The sequence below is a fragment of the Macaca nemestrina genome, unplaced genomic scaffold (assembly GCF_043159975.1).
Source record: "Macaca nemestrina isolate mMacNem1 unplaced genomic scaffold, mMacNem.hap1 Scaffold_51, whole genome shotgun sequence".
Classification (NCBI taxonomy): Eukaryota; Metazoa; Chordata; class Mammalia; order Primates; family Cercopithecidae; genus Macaca; species Macaca nemestrina.
The window spans coordinates 356,014-372,174 of record NW_027257691.1 but is presented as its reverse complement, the minus strand read 5'-3'; positions in this window follow the sequence as shown (position 1 = coordinate 372,174).

The following is a 16,161-nucleotide window of genomic DNA, read 5'->3' as shown; positions in this document are numbered from 1 at the left end:
CAGCCAAGCACTGCCACGGAGGGCTCCTGTTTGCCAGGCCTCAGGGAGCCGTTTCTCTGACAACCGTGGGAACCACTGTGACGCGGGCACCCACCCGCTCGCCACTCGCGCATGCGCATTGGCTGGGCCGCCCCGCGCTCCGCTGCCGGCAGTCAGGCTGCGTCCCCTTTAAAGGACGGTGACCGCTGGGCTCCAGGGGCTCTCCTGCTGCCGCCTTGCCAGCGGCTGCATCCGGGGTTCAGTAGGGGGCCGCGTGGGAGAGGCGGCCGCGGGCGGCCTCCCAGGATCAAACCCCCAGGGGTCCCGTCTTCAGGACCTCCTTGAGCCGATTTCCACCGGGGGAGCGGCAGCTTCAGGGCGCCTGCTGGGGTCATCTCTCGACCCCCCATCAGATCCCATTCTGGACCCCTCCGAGTGAGAATGGATGGGCTGAGCACATGGACTGAGGCAGGCAGGGCCTGGCTGCAGCCCACAATCATCCCATGGGCCTCAAGGCGTGGAGTCAGCTGAAAGGTCACTGACCCGTGAGCCCTCTGCCTCCCTCCTTTCAAAGAGCGGTGACCTGCCGTGATTCTCAAGGGCCTGGGGCTCCTTCAGGCTGATCCCGCTTCCCAGGACACGTGTCAACAGGTCCAGGGGCCAATCCCAGGGGGAGCCAACGAGTGGCACTGGCGTAGCCTAGAGCAGATGGTGTGAACGTGTGTCACTGAGGGCCCACGGGGCGATGGCGAAGGAAACAATGGTGTCCAGGCATGTGCCCGGTGGAAGGGGGGCACAGGTGACCTTTCCATGAATGCCAGGGAAAATCAAAGAACGCCTGGGATCTAGCAGCGGGCCAAAAGTTTCAGGGGGCCAGTCCACCCAGGAGCAGAGGGGAGTCTCCTTCTCAGGAATGAGACTGGGTGTGCAGAGGAAATGCGACAGCACCTGTCCCAGAAGACAAGGACCTGTCTTTCAAAGGAGGAGGGAGGCAGAGGGCTCAGATGCGGCCGTGAACTTTCAGTGGACAGCAGGCCTTCAGGCCTGTGGGATGATTGTGGGCTGCAGCGAGACCCTGCCTGCCTCAGGAGATGTGCTCAGCCCATGCTTTCTCACCCGGAGAGTCCATTATCGGATCCCAAGCGGAGTCCTGAGTCCCCAGCAGGGGCCCTGAAGCTCCCCCTCCCCCGCTGGAAATCTGGGCAAACCCAAGCAGGTTTGCAGAGAGAAACAATCATGACAGGGATCTCCAGGACGTGTCTCCCCGATGGACTGGGAAGTGATCCTTCTGGAAGACATCCAGCCAGACCAGGAAGCACGTAAGCCCCGGAGAAACAGGGGATACACAGCCAGAGGGAGGACGGAGCAGAGGCCAGAGGCCAGAGCCCAGGCCGGGTACAGCACCGTGCCACTGCCACGGGCTGAAGGAGAGGGGTGCCAAACGGGTGGCTTGTCCAGTGAGGCCAGCGTTCCAGTGACTGGGATTGTGGCCATCTCCCATTCCTGGCTTCCTCTTTCAGCCTGTGTGGTGGTGTGGCTTCTTTTCTCACAGAGGAGCCCTGAAAAGATACAAGCCTCTTCTGTGATGGGGGCCTCCTGCTCTCCTGCAGGAGGATGAGCTCCCTGCGGCTTTTGTCCGAGGCTGCAGTGTGTTTGTCTTGATCAATGAAAAGAGGCCGCACCGGATGGGGATGAGATTTCAACTGCTCCGGGAGTCACGCATCTCCTCACGTGGTCCAGGCCTTCACAAACCCAAAGTGGAACCGCCGCGAAAACGCTTGACGAGGGGACTCATGACCCAGGCACAGACCGGGAGGGAGCCTCACCAAAGACAGGCGACAGCCAAGAAATCGCTTTTGGGCGCACAGGGCACTTTCTTCCAAACACACAATCTCACACACACACACACACCCACACACAGACACACACAGCCGACAGAGAGAGGGCAAGGAACTCACAGAGCGTGAGAGACAGGCAGAGAAGCGAAAATGGGAGACACACAAACACATACACACACAGAGAGAGTCCTACAGCCGTGGCGCGGAAACAAACACCCCCAGGCAGCCGCTGACGCTAGGGGGTTCGGCTCTCGACCAGAACGACCTTCGGTTGAGAGAGCAGCCCACGGGCCTGCAGGCCCACCCGTCCTCGAGATCACGGGGGCACGACTTCTGGGGAGACCCACCCGAACAGCGTCCGGGCGGGCCTGAGGCTGGGATGCGGCGCTGCTTCCCCCGGACCCCGCCTGTGCTTTCAACGTCCTGGTCAGCCCTTTGCCACGACTCCTGGCATCCGGAGAACGTCCTGTCCACCCCGTGGGGAGGTCAGGCTGGAGCCCCGGAGCCCCGCCAGCCAAGCACTGCCACGGAGGGCTCCTGGTTGCCAGGCCTCAGGGAGCCGTTTCTCTGACAACCGTGGGAACCACTGTGACGCGGGCACCCGCTCGCCACTCGCGCATGCGCATTGGCTGGGCCGCCCCGCGCTCCGCTGCCGGCAGTCAGGCTGCGTCCCCTTTAAAGGACGGTGACCGCTGGGCTCCAGGGGCTCTCCTGCTGCCGCCTTGCCAGCGGCTGCATCCGGGGTTCAGTAGGGGGCCGCGTGGGAGAGGCGGCCGCGGGCGGCCTCCCAGGATCAAACCCCCAGGGGTCCCGTCTTCAGGACCTCCTTGAGCCGATTTCCACCGGGGGAGCGGCAGCTTCAGGGCGCCTGCTGGGGTCATCTCTCGACCCCCCATCAGATCCCATTCTGGACCCCTCCGAGTGAGAATGGATGGGCTGAGCACATGGACTGAGGCAGGCAGGGCCTGGCTGCAGCCCACAATCATCCCATGGGCCTCAAGGCGTGGAGTCAGCTGAAAGGTCACTGACCCGTGAGCCCTCTGCCTCCCTCCTTTCAAAGAGCGGTGACCTGCCGTGATTCTCAAGGGCCTGGGGCTCCTTCAGGCTGATCCTGCTTCCCAGGACACGTGTCAACAGGTCCAGGGGCCAATCCCAGGGGGAGCCAACGAGTGGCACTGGCGTAGCCTAGAGCAGATGGTGTGAACGTGTGTCACTGAGGGCCCACGGGGCGATGGCGAAGGAAACAATGGTGTCCAGGCATGTGCCCGGTGGAAGGGGGGCACAGGTGACCTTTCCATGAATGCCAGGGAAAATCAAAGAACGCCTGGGATCTAGCAGCGGGCCAAAAGTTTCAGGGGGCCAGTCCACCCAGGAGCAGAGGGGAGTCTCCTTCTCAGGAATGAGACTGGGTGTGCAGAGGAAATGCGACAGCACCTGTCCCAGAAGACAAGGACCTGTCTTTCAAAGGAGGAGGGAGGCAGAGGGCTCAGATGCGGCCGTGAACTTTCAGTGGACAGCAGGCCTTCAGGCCTGTGGGATGATTGTGGGCTGCAGCGAGACCCTGCCTGCCTCAGGAGATGTGCTCAGCCCATGCTTTCTCACCCGGAGAGTCCATTATCGGATCCCAAGCGGAGTCCTGAGTCCCCAGCAGGGGCCCTGAAGCTCCCCCTCCCCCGCTGGAAATCTGGGCAAACCCAAGCAGGTTTGCAGAGAGAAACAATCATGACAGGGATCTCCAGGACGTGTCTCCCCGATGGACTGGGAAGTGATCCTTCTGGAAGACATCCAGCCAGACCAGGAAGCACGTAAGCCCCGGAGAAACAGGGGATACACAGCCAGAGGGAGGACGGAGCAGAGGCCAGAGGCCAGAGCCCAGGCCGGGTACAGCACCGTGCCACTGCCACGGGCTGAAGGAGAGGGGTGCCAAACGGGTGGCTTGTCCAGTGAGGCCAGCGTTCCAGTGACTGGGATTGTGGCCATCTCCCATTCCTGGCTTCCTCTTTCAGCCTGTGTGGTGGTGTGGCTTCTTTTCTCACAGAGGAGCCCTGAAAAGATACAAGCCTCTTCTGTGATGGGGGCCTCCTGCTCTCCTGCAGGAGGATGAGCTCCCTGCGGCTTTTGTCCGAGGCTGCAGTGTGTTTGTCTTGATCAATGAAAAGAGGCCGCACCGGATGGGGATGAGATTTCAACTGCTCCGGGAGTCACGCATCTCCTCACGTGGTCCAGGCCTTCACAAACCCAAAGTGGAACCGCCGCGAAAACGCTTGACGAGGGGACTCATGACCCAGGCACAGACCGGGAGGGAGCCTCACCAAAGACAGGCGACAGCCAAGAAATCGCTTTTGGGCGCACAGGGCACTTTCTTCCAAACACACAATCTCACACACACACACACACCCACACACACACACACACACAGACACACACAGCCGACAGAGAGAGGGCAAGGAACTCACAGAGCGTGAGAGACAGGCAGAGAAGCGAAAATGGGAGACACACAAACACATACACACACAGAGAGAGTCCTACAGCCGTGGCGCGGAAACAAACACCCCCAGGCAGCCGCTGACGCTAGGGGGTTCGGCTCTCGACCAGAACGACCTTCGGTTGAGAGAGCAGCCCACGGGCCTGCAGGCCCACCCGTCCTCGAGATCACGGGGGCACGACTTCTGGGGAGACTCACCCGAACAGCGTCCGGGCGGGCCTGAGGCTGGGATGCGGCGCTGCTTCCCCCGGACCCCGCCTGTGCTTTCAACGTCCTGGTCAGCCCTTTGCCACGACTCCTGGCATCCGGAGAACGTCCTGTCCACCCCGTGGGGAGGTCAGGCTGGAGCCCCGGAGCCCCGCCAGCCAAGCACTGCCACGGAGGGCTCCTGTTTGCCAGGCCTCAGGGAGCCGTTTCTCTGACAACCGTGGGAACCACTGTGACGCGGGCACCCGCTCGCCACTCGCGCATGCGCATTGGCTGGGCCGCCCCGCGCTCCGCTGCCGGCAGTCAGGCTGCGTCCCCTTTAAAGGACGGTGACCGCTGGGCTCCAGGGGCTCTCCTGCTGCCGCCTTGCCAGCGGCTGCATCCGGGGTTCAGTAGGGGGCCGCGTGGGAGAGGCGGCCGCGGGCGGCCTCCCAGGATCAAACCCCCAGGGGTCCCGTCTTCAGGACCTCCTTGAGCCGATTTCCACCGGGGGAGCGGCAGCTTCAGGGCGCCTGCTGGGGTCATCTCTCGACCCCCCATCAGATCCCATTCTGGACCCCTCCGAGTGAGAATGGATGGGCTGAGCACATCGACTGAGGCAGGCAGGGCCTGGCTGCAGCCCACAATCATCCCATGGGCCTCAAGGCGTGGAGTCAGCTGAAAGGTCACTGACCCGTGAGCCCTCTGCCTCCCTCCTTTCAAAGAGCGGTGACCTGCCGTGATTCTCAAGGGCCTGGGGATCCTTCAGGCTGATCCCACTTCCCAGGACACGTGTCAACAGGTCCAGGGGCCAATCCCAGGGGGAGCCAAAGCGTGGCACTGGCGTTGCCTAGAGCAGATGGTGTGAACGTGTGTCACTGAGGGCCCACGGGGCGATGGCGAAGGAAACAATGGTGTCCAGGCATGTGCCCGGTGGAAGGGGGGCACAGGTGACCTTTCCATGAATGCCAGGGAAAATCAAAGAACGCCTGGGATCTAGCAGCGGGCCAAAAGTTTCAGGGGGCCAGTCCACCCAGGAGCAGAGGGGAGTCTCCTTCTCAGGAATGAGACTGGGTGTGCAGAGGAAATGCGACAGCACCTGTCCCAGAAGACAAGGACCTGTCTTTCAAAGGAGGAGGGAGGCAGAGGGCTCAGATGCGGCCGTGAACTTTCAGTGGACAGCAGGCCTTGAGGCCTGTGGGATGATTGTGGGCTGCAGCGAGACCCTGCCTGCCTCAGCAGATGTGCTCAGCCCATGCTTTCTCACCCGGAGAGTCCATTATCGGATCCCAAGCGGAGTCCTGAGTCCCCAGCAGGGGTCCTGAAGCTCCCCCTCCCTCGCTGGAAATCGGGGCAAACCCAAGCAGGTTTGCAGAGAGAAACAATCATGACAGGGATCTCCAGGACGTGCCTCCCCGATGGACTGGGAAGTGATCCTTCTGGAAGACATCCAGCCAGACCAGGAAGCACGTAAGCCCCGGAGAAACAGGGGATACACAGCCAGAGGGAGGACGGAGCAGAGGCCAGAGGCCAGAGCCCAGGCCGGGTACAGCACCGTGCCACTGCCACGGGCTGAAGGAGAGGGGTGCCAAACGGGTGGCTTGTCCAGTGAGGCCAGCGTTCCAGTGACTGGGATTGTGGCCATCTCCCATTCCTGGCTTCCTCTTTCAGCCTGTGTGGTGGTGTGGCTTCTTTTCTCACAGAGGAGCCCTGAAAGATACAAGCCTCTTCTGTGATGGGGGCCTCCTGCTCTCCTGCAGGAGGATGAGCTCCCTGCGGCTTTTGTCCGCGGCTGCAGTGTGTTTGTCTTGATCAATGAAAAGAGGCCGCACCGGATGGGGATGAGATTTCAACTGCTCCGGGAGTCACGCATCTCCTCACGTGGTCCAGGCCTTCACAAACCCAAAGTGGAACCGCCGCGAAAACGCTTGAGGAGCGGACACATGACCCAGGCTCAGACGCGGAGGGAGGCTCACCAAAGACAGGCGACAGGCAAGAAATCGCTTTTGGGCGCACAGGGCACTTTACTCCAAACACACAATCTCACACACAAACACACACACACACACACACACACACACACACACCAGCCGACAGAGAGAGGGCAAGGAACTCACAGAGCATGAGAGACAGGCAGAGAAGCGAAAATGGGAGACACACAAACACATACACACACAGAGAGAGTCCTACAGCCGTGGCGCGGAAACAAACACCCCCAGGCAGCCGCTGACGCTAGGGGGTTCGGCTCTCGACCAGAACGACCTTCGGTTGAGAGAGCAGCCCACGGGCCTGCAGGCCCACCCGTCCTCGAGATCACGGGGGCACGACTTCTGGGGAGACTCACCCGAACAGCGTCCGAGCGGGCCTGAGGCTGGGATGCGGCGCTGCTTCCCCCGGACCCCGCCTGTGCTTTCAACGTCCTGGTCAGCCCTTTGCCACGACTCCTGGCATCCGGAGAACGTCCTGTCCACCCCGTGGGGAGGTCAGGCTGGAGCCCCGGAGCCCCGCCAGCCAAGCACTGCCACGGAGGGCTCCTGTTTGCCAGGCCTCAGGGAGCCGTTTCTCTGACAACCGTGGGAACCACTGTGACGCGGGCACCCGCTCGCCACTCGCGCATGCGCATTGGCTGGGCCGCCCCGCGCTCCGCTGCCGGCAGTCAGGCTGCGTCCCCTTTAAAGGACGGTGACCGCTGGGCTCCAGGGGCTCTCCTGCTGCCGCCTTGCCAGCGGCTGCATCCGGGGTTCAGTAGGGGGCCGCGTGGGAGAGGCGGCCGCGGGCGGCCTCCCAGGATCAAACCCCCAGGGGTCCCGTCTTCAGGACCTCCTTGAGCCGATTTCCACCGGGGGAGCGGCAGCTTCAGGGCGCCTGCTGGGGTCATCTCTCGACCCCCCATCAGATCCCATTCTGGACCCCTCCGAGTGAGAATGGATGGGCTGAGCACATCGACTGAGGCAGGCAGGGCCTGGCTGCAACCCACAATCATCCCATGGGCCTCAAGGCGTGGAGTCAGCTGAAAGGTCACTGACCCGTGAGCCCTCTGCCTCCCTCCTTTCAAAGAGCGGTGACCTGCCGTGATTCTCAAGGGCCTGGGGCTCCTTCAGGCTGATCCCGCTTCCCAGGACACGTGTCAACAGGTCCAGGGGCCAATCCCAGGTGGAGCCAACGCGTGGCACTGGCGTAGCCTGGAGCAGATGGTGTGAACGTGTGTCACTGAGGGCCCACGGGGCGATGGCGAAGGAAACAATGGTGTCCAGGCATGTGCCCGGTGGAAGGGGGGCACAGGTGACCTTTCCATGAATGCCAGGGAAAATCAAAGAACGCCTGGGATCTAGCAGCGGGCCAAAAGTTTCAGGGGGCCAGTCCACCCAGGAGCAGAAGGGAGTCTCCTTCTCAGGAATGAGACTGGGTGTGCAGAGGAAATGCGACAGCACCTGTCCCAGAAGACAAGGACCTGTCTTTCAAAGGAGGAGGGAGGCAGAGGGCTCAGATGCGGCCGTGAACTTTCAGTGGACAGCAGGCCTTGAGGCCTGTGGGATGATTGTGGGCTGCAGCGAGACCCTGCCTGCCTCAGGAGATGTGCTCAGCCTATGCTTTCTCACCCGGAGTGTCCATTATCGGATCCCAAGCGGAGTCCTGAGTCCCCAGCAGGGGCCCTGAAGCTCCCCCTCCCCCGCTGGAAATCGGGGCAAACCCAAACAGGTTTGCAGAGAGAAACAATCATGACAGGGATCTCCAGGACGTGTCTCCCCGATGGACTGAGAAGTGATCCTTCTGGAAGACATCCAGCCAGACCAGGAAGCACGTAAGCCCCGGAGAAACAGGGGATACACAGCCAGAGGGAGGACGGAGCAGAGGCCAGAGGCCAGAGCCCAGGCCGGGTACAGCACCGTGCCACTGCCACGGGCTGAAGGAGAGGGGTGCCAAACGGGTGGCTTGTCCAGTGAGGCCAGCGTTCCAGTTACTGGGATTGTGGCCATCTCCCATTCCTGGCTTCCTCATTCAGCCTGTGTGGTGGTGTGGCTTCTTTTCTCACAGAGGAGCCCTGAAAAGATACAAGCCTCTTCTGTGATGGGGGCCTCCTGCTCTCCTGCAGGAGGATGAGCTCCCTGCGGCTTTTGTCCGCGACTGCAGTGTGTTTGTCTTGATCAATGAAAAGAGGCCGCACCGGATGGGGATGAGATTTCAACTGCTCCGGGAGTCACGCATCTCCTCACGTGGTCCAGGCCTTCAGAAACCCAAAGTGGAACCGCCGCGAAAACGCTTGACGAGCGGACACATGACCCAGGCACAGACGCGGAGGGAGGCTCACCAAAGACAGGCGACAGGCAAGAAATCGCTTTTGGGCGCACAGGGCACTTTCCTCCAAACACACAATCTCACACACACACACACCCACACACACACACACACACACACACCAGCCGACAGAGAGAGGGCAAGGAACTCACAGAGCGTGAGAGACAGGCAGAGAAGCGAAAATGGGTGACACACAAACACATACACACACAGAGAGAGTCCTACAGCCGTGGCGCGGAAACAAACACCCCCAGGCAGCCGCTGACGCTAGGGGGTTCGGCTCTCGACCAGAACGACCTTCGGTTGAGAGAGCAGCCCACGGGCCTGCAGGCCCACCCGTCCTCGAGATCACGGGGGCACGACTTCTGGGGAGACTCACCCGAACAGCGTCCGGGTGGGCCTGAGGCTGGGATGCGGCGCTGCTTCCCCCGGACCCCGCCTGTGCTTTCAACGTCCTGGTCAGCCCTTTGCCACGACTCCTGGCATCCGGAGAACGTCCTGTCCACCCCGTGGGGAGGTCAGGCTGGAGCCCCGGAGCCCCGCCAGCCAAGCACTGCCACGGAGGGCTCCTGTTTGCCAGGCCTCAGGGAGCCGTTTCTCTGACAACCGTGGGAACCACTGTGACGCGGGCACCCACCCGCTCGCCACTCGCGCATGCGCATTGGCTGGGCCGCCCCGCGCTCCGCTGCCGGCAGTCAGGCTGCGTCCCCTTTAAAGGACGGTGACCGCTGGGCTCCAGGGGCTCTCCTGCTGCCGCCTTGCCAGCGGCTGCATCCGGGGTTCAGTAGGGGGCCGCGTGGGAGAGGCGGCCGCGGGCGGCCTCCCAGGATCAAACCCCCAGGGGTCCCGTCTTCAGGACCTCCTTGAGCCGATTTCCACCGGGGGAGCGGCAGCTTCAGGGCGCCTGCTGGGGTCATCTCTCGACCCCCCATCAGATCCCATTCTGGACCCCTCCGAGTGAGAATGGATGGGCTGAGCACATGGACTGAGGCAGGCAGGGCCTGGCTGCAGCCCACAATCATCCCATGGGCCTCAAGGCGTGGAGTCAGCTGAAAGGTCACTGACCCGTGAGCCCTCTGCCTCCCTCCTTTCAAAGAGCGGTGACCTGCCGTGATTCTCAAGGGCCTGGGGCTCCTTCAGGCTGATCCCGCTTCCCAGGACACGTGTCAACAGGTCCAGGGGCCAATCCCAGGGGGAGCCAACGAGTGGCACTGGCGTAGCCTAGAGCAGATGGTGTGAACGTGTGTCACTGAGGGCCCACGGGGCGATGGCGAAGGAAACAATGGTGTCCAGGCATGTGCCCGGTGGAAGGGGGGCACAGGTGACCTTTCCATGAATGCCAGGGAAAATCAAAGAACGCCTGGGATCTAGCAGCGGGCCAAAAGTTTCAGGGGGCCAGTCCACCCAGGAGCAGAGGGGAGTCTCCTTCTCAGGAATGAGACTGGGTGTGCAGAGGAAATGCGACAGCACCTGTCCCAGAAGACAAGGACCTGTCTTTCAAAGGAGGAGGGAGGCAGAGGGCTCAGATGCGGCCGTGAACTTTCAGTGGACAGCAGGCCTTCAGGCCTGTGGGATGATTGTGGGCTGCAGCGAGACCCTGCCTGCCTCAGGAGATGTGCTCAGCCCATGCTTTCTCACCCGGAGAGTCCATTATCGGATCCCAAGCGGAGTCCTGAGTCCCCAGCAGGGGCCCTGAAGCTCCCCCTCCCCCGCTGGAAATCTGGGCAAACCCAAGCAGGTTTGCAGAGAGAAACAATCATGACAGGGATCTCCAGGACGTGTCTCCCCGATGGACTGGGAAGTGATCCTTCTGGAAGACATCCAGCCAGACCAGGAAGCACGTAAGCCCCGGAGAAACAGGGGATACACAGCCAGAGGGAGGACGGAGCAGAGGCCAGAGGCCAGAGCCCAGGCCGGGTACAGCACCGTGCCACTGCCACGGGCTGAAGGAGAGGGGTGCCAAACGGGTGGCTTGTCCAGTGAGGCCAGCGTTCCAGTGACTGGGATTGTGGCCATCTCCCATTCCTGGCTTCCTCTTTCAGCCTGTGTGGTGGTGTGGCTTCTTTTCTCACAGAGGAGCCCTGAAAAGATACAAGCCTCTTCTGTGATGGGGGCCTCCTGCTCTCCTGCAGGAGGATGAGCTCCCTGCGGCTTTTGTCCGAGGCTGCAGTGTGTTTGTCTTGATCAATGAAAAGAGGCCGCACCGGATGGGGATGAGATTTCAACTGCTCCGGGAGTCACGCATCTCCTCACGTGGTCCAGGCCTTCACAAACCCAAAGTGGAACCGCCGCGAAAACGCTTGACGAGGGGACTCATGACCCAGGCACAGACCGGGAGGGAGCCTCACCAAAGACAGGCGACAGCCAAGAAATCGCTTTTGGGCGCACAGGGCACTTTCCTCCAAACACACAATCTCACACACACACACCCACACACACACACACACACACAGACACACACCAGCCGACAGAGAGAGGGCAAGGAACTCACAGAGCGTGAGAGACAGGCAGAGAAGCGAAAATGGGAGACACACAAACACATACACACACAGAGAGAGTCCTACAGCCGTGGCGCGGAAACAAACACCCCCAGGCAGCCGCTGACGCTAGGGGGTTCGGCTCTCGACCAGAACGACCTTCGGTTGAGAGAGCAGCCCACGGGCCTGCAGGCCCACCCGTCCTCGAGATCACGGGGCACGACTTCTGTAGAGACTCACCCGAACAGCGTCCGGGCAGACCTGAGGCTGGGATGCGGCGCTGCTTCCCCCGGACCCCGCCTGTGCTTTCAACGTCCTGGTCAGCTATTTGCCACGACTCCTGGCATCCGGAGAACTTCCTGTCCACCCCGTGGTGAGGTCAGGCTGAAGCCTCGGAGACCCGCTAGCCAAGCACTGCCACAGAAGGCTCCTGTTTGCCAGGCCTCCGGGAGCGGTTTCTCTGACAACCGTGGGAACCACTGTGACGCGGGCACGTGCTCTCCACTCGCGCATGCCCATTGTCTGTCCCCCCCCGCCCCCCCTCGCTCTGCTGCAGGCAGTCTGGCTGCAACTCCTGTAAACGACCTTGAGCTCTGGACGCCAGGGTCTCTCCTGCTGCCACCTTGCCAGCGGCTGCATCCGGGGTTCAGTAGGGGGCCGCGTGGAGAGTTGGCTGCGAGCGGCCTCCGAGGATCAAACCCTTAGGGGTCCTGTCTTCAGGATGTCCTTGAGCCGATTTCCACCGTGGGAGCTGTAGTTTCAAGGCGTCTGCTGTGGTCATCTCATGACACCCCATCAGATCCGATTCTGGAACCCTCCGAGTGAGAATGGATGGGCTGAGCACATCTACTGAGGCAGTCATGGCCTTGTTGCAGCCTAGAATAATCTCATGAGTTCCAAGGGGTGATGTCAGCTGAAAGTTCACTGACCTGTGAGCCCTCTGGCTCCGTCCTTTGAAAGAGCAGTGGGCTGCCGCGATTATAGAGGGCCTGGGGCTCCTGTAATCTCTTCCAGCTTTCCACAGATGTGTAAATAGGTCCAGGGGCGATTCCGAAGTGGCGCCAATGTGACCACATGTGACACTGGCTTCCCCTGGAGCAGATGGAAACCATTGAAGAACTCCTGGAAACATTGCCTCAGGCATAAGTGGAGGGGTGCAAATCAGGTGACTTGTCCTGAGAGGCTTGTGTGCCTTTGACAGGCACTGTTTCGATTCCCGTTCTCAGCTTTTTCTTCAAGATTATTTCATGGTGTGTCTTCATTTCTCTGAGAAGAGACGCGAGGGGATAGAACCATCTCCTTTCACCTCGGTCTGCTCCCCTCCTGCAGGACAACGTGCTCTTTGAGGCTTTTCTTTTTTTGGCTGGTGTGTGGTCATCTTCATCATGGAAAAGAGGCTGCTCAGGATCGGGATGAAATTTCAATTTCTCTGAGACGGACGCATCTGTTCACATTATCGAGGCCTTCACAAAGCCAGAGTGGAACTGCCACGGAAATGATTGACAACCGGCACATGACCCAGTCCGGGACACAGAAAGAGGCTCACCAAAGACCGGCCTTCCTGCAAGAACTTGCTTTGTAGCGCACTGCACACATTCATCCCAACACACAGGCACACAGGCACACACACACAGAGACAAAGAAAGCGAGAGAAACAGACAGTGAGAGGCAGAGAGGAGAGGAGACACACGCACACAGACATACAGCAGTGGCAGAGAAACACTCACCCCCAGACAATCCCTGAGGCTGAGGGTTCTGCTCTTGGGGAGCACGACCCTTAGGTGAGAGAGCAGCCCACGGGCACACAGGCAGACCTGTCTCGAGATCACAGGGGCACGGCTTTTGGGGGGCTCACCTGAACACCGTCCGGGAGGCCTGAGGCTGGGATTCCGCTCTGCTTTCCCTGTACTCTGCCTGCTGTTTCGGCATCCTGGTCAGCCCTCGGTGTAGCGTGGTGTCCTGAAACTGTTTTTTCGACCCCCTGGATTGGTCAGGCTGGTGCCTCGACACTGAGGCACTGCCTCGGAGGGGTCCTGCTTTGTTAAGGCTCACGGAGTTGTCCTCAGGCAACCGCTGGAGTCACTGTGACAGGAGAACAGGGTAGCGCCACGCGCATGCGCATTGCCCAGGCCGACTCCTTTGCTCTTCCAGTTCCCGCTGCGGCCCCTTTAAACAGGTTCATTGACACCTGGGCAAGGGCTTCTGTGGCAGTCCTGTTGGCGGCTGGAGCGCGGATATAGTAGGGGTTGTTGTGAGAGTGGGGGCTTCGGGGCCTCCAGGAGCAGACCCCCGGGACTCTTGTTCTCAGGACCTACTTGAGCCGACATCTACCAGTGAAGGGGGAGTTTCGGGGCACCAGCTGGGGTCTCCTGACTCACAGGCTGGTGTGCATTGTGATCATAGCTCACTGCAGCCTCAATCTCCCAGGCTTAAGCGATTTTCTTGCCTCAGCCTCCCAGGTACCTGGAAGTACAGGCATGTGCCCCCACTCTCAACTACTTTTCTTCAAAAACATTTTTGTGCGAATGGGGACTTACTATGTTGCCTGGGTCATGTCAAACTCCTGGGCTCAAGCCGTCCTCTCACATTGGCCTCCCCAAGTGCTGAGATTATAGGTGTGAGCTTGCACATGCAGGTAAATTCTTACCTCTTAAATCCCTACCTCCTGCAATAAGCTGATGTTAGGCCCACTTATTTTATAACCTTTTGCTATTGATGTCCCTTTTTTTCCCTGGACACAGGGATTAGCAACCCAGTCTCCACCAAATTTCAAATCATTAGGAGCATTATGCTGTGTCCCAGGAGAGGCTGAGGCTTCAAGGACATGCTGCTGTAACCTAGGCCTGCTGAGGAGTACAATTCATCTTGTTTTTCTGTGTCCTTTAACAACCTTCCTGAGCTCCTCAAAGTCAGTCCATCCTGCCACAACTGGGAAGAATCTCCAAGAAAATGTTTATCAATCTGCCTGCTGTCAAGTAGAAGACAGGTCTACTGACTATATCTGGCATCGCCGCTCATGACAGTGAGCGCCCCCACCGTGTTTGCTGTTCCCTGCCTGTTCCACCTGAACTTTCCCAACTGCTCAGTGAGTTTTTATTGTTTATTTTATTTTTATTTTTTTTGAGACAGAGTCTCACTCTGTCACCCAGGATGGAGTGCAGTGGTGCAATCTCACCTCACTGCAATCTCCGCCTCCCAGGTTCACGCCATTCTCCTGCCTCAGCCTCCTGAGTAGCTGGGACTAGAGGCACCCGCCACCATGCCCGGCTAATGTTTTGTATTTTTAGTAGAGACGGGGTTTCACCTTGTTACCCAGGATGGTCTTGATCTCCTGACCTCGTGATCCGCCTGCCTTGGCCTCCCAAAGTGCTGGGATTACAGGTATGAGCCACAGCGCCTGGCCTGCTCAGTGAGTCTTGACAGTGGGGTAAAGGGGACTCACTCTCAAAGGCCAAGGCTGACCCTCTTTGAATACAATGCCATGACCTAGTTATTGTCACTGTGGTTTTGTATTCAGGGACTAAAAGACACAATAAGAATTTGTTCCTTTAATTTTCCTATTGATGCACAAAATACTTAAATGCTTCTACATAGATCTGCTCTTGTGCGCCACAGAGCACTAAGGGAAAGTCCCCATAATAAAAGTGCCTTTCAGCTGAGCTACTACACGTAACAGTTAAGCAGCTAATTAACCAGCTATTAACCTGGGTGTGATACCTGGTCCAACTTCACAGTCTGTACCTTCCCCTTGTAACAGTATGGATAAATACAGATATAACTGGCAACCGACACACTTGTGTGCCAAGCAATCAATGAATCTGCATGATTAAAAACCAGCATTGAACCACACCCTGGGTACCTTAAAAATCAACCCTGCACTCATAGACTGTAATTCCACTTTGCTTCTGGATGGCAGTTACAATTGGATAGGAAATACCTAGTTTGCAGGAGGCATTAATACTTACGTTGTTGCAGAAACTAAACCCTTAAAATAATGTATCCTGGACTTTCTGACCTGGATACTAACAAATAGTGAAAAACATGTATCTAAGAATACACTTGGAACAGAAATGTGAAAAACCAAAAGAGATATTATGAAGCATCAAATATAAAGTGACCCAGTGTAAAGAGACAACAAAGAAAACTGTAGAAGAAAATGACAAGAGGCATTATGCCTTAATGAGTTTGTGTTATTATATAAGAAAATACAAAAGGCTGGGTAATTTCTGAAGAACAAAAATGTATTTCTCACAGTTCCATAGGCTGGAAGTCCAACATCAAGGTACCAGTAGGATTGGTATCTGGTGAGGGCCTGGTCTCTACATCCAAGATGGCACCTTGTGCACTGTATCTTCAGGAGGGGATGCAATGTGCCCTCACATGGCAGAAGGCAGAAGGGCAAAACAGAGGAAGCCCACTTCCTCCAGTCCTTGTGTAAGGACCCTAAACCCATTTATGGAGACTCTTCCTTCATGCCTGAATCACTACCTAAAGGCCCTATTCCTAATCCTGTGACATTGGTGATTAATTTTAGGGGGACACATTCAGAACATAGCACCCTATATTCAATTTCTTAAAAATTATTTTGCTGTTTTGCTTTTCTGTTTTTCAAATGGCTTAAAGTGCATAAAATTTGATTAATCACAATCCTTGGCTCATAGCATAGCTTGGCTCCTATTTAATCCTTGTCTGTGCCTAGACATCTATGTAAATGTATTTGAATATATTTGAATTATATGGTAATCACTTGTGAACTCACAACACAACCAAGAACTAAGGTCCTGATCCTAACATCTGTTCCTCCTCTGTCCTTTTTCCTGATTTACACCCTTCAGCCCCAGGGTAACTACAACCCTGAATTTATGTTTAAGATTCCCTTCCTTTAAAAAACCATTGTTTT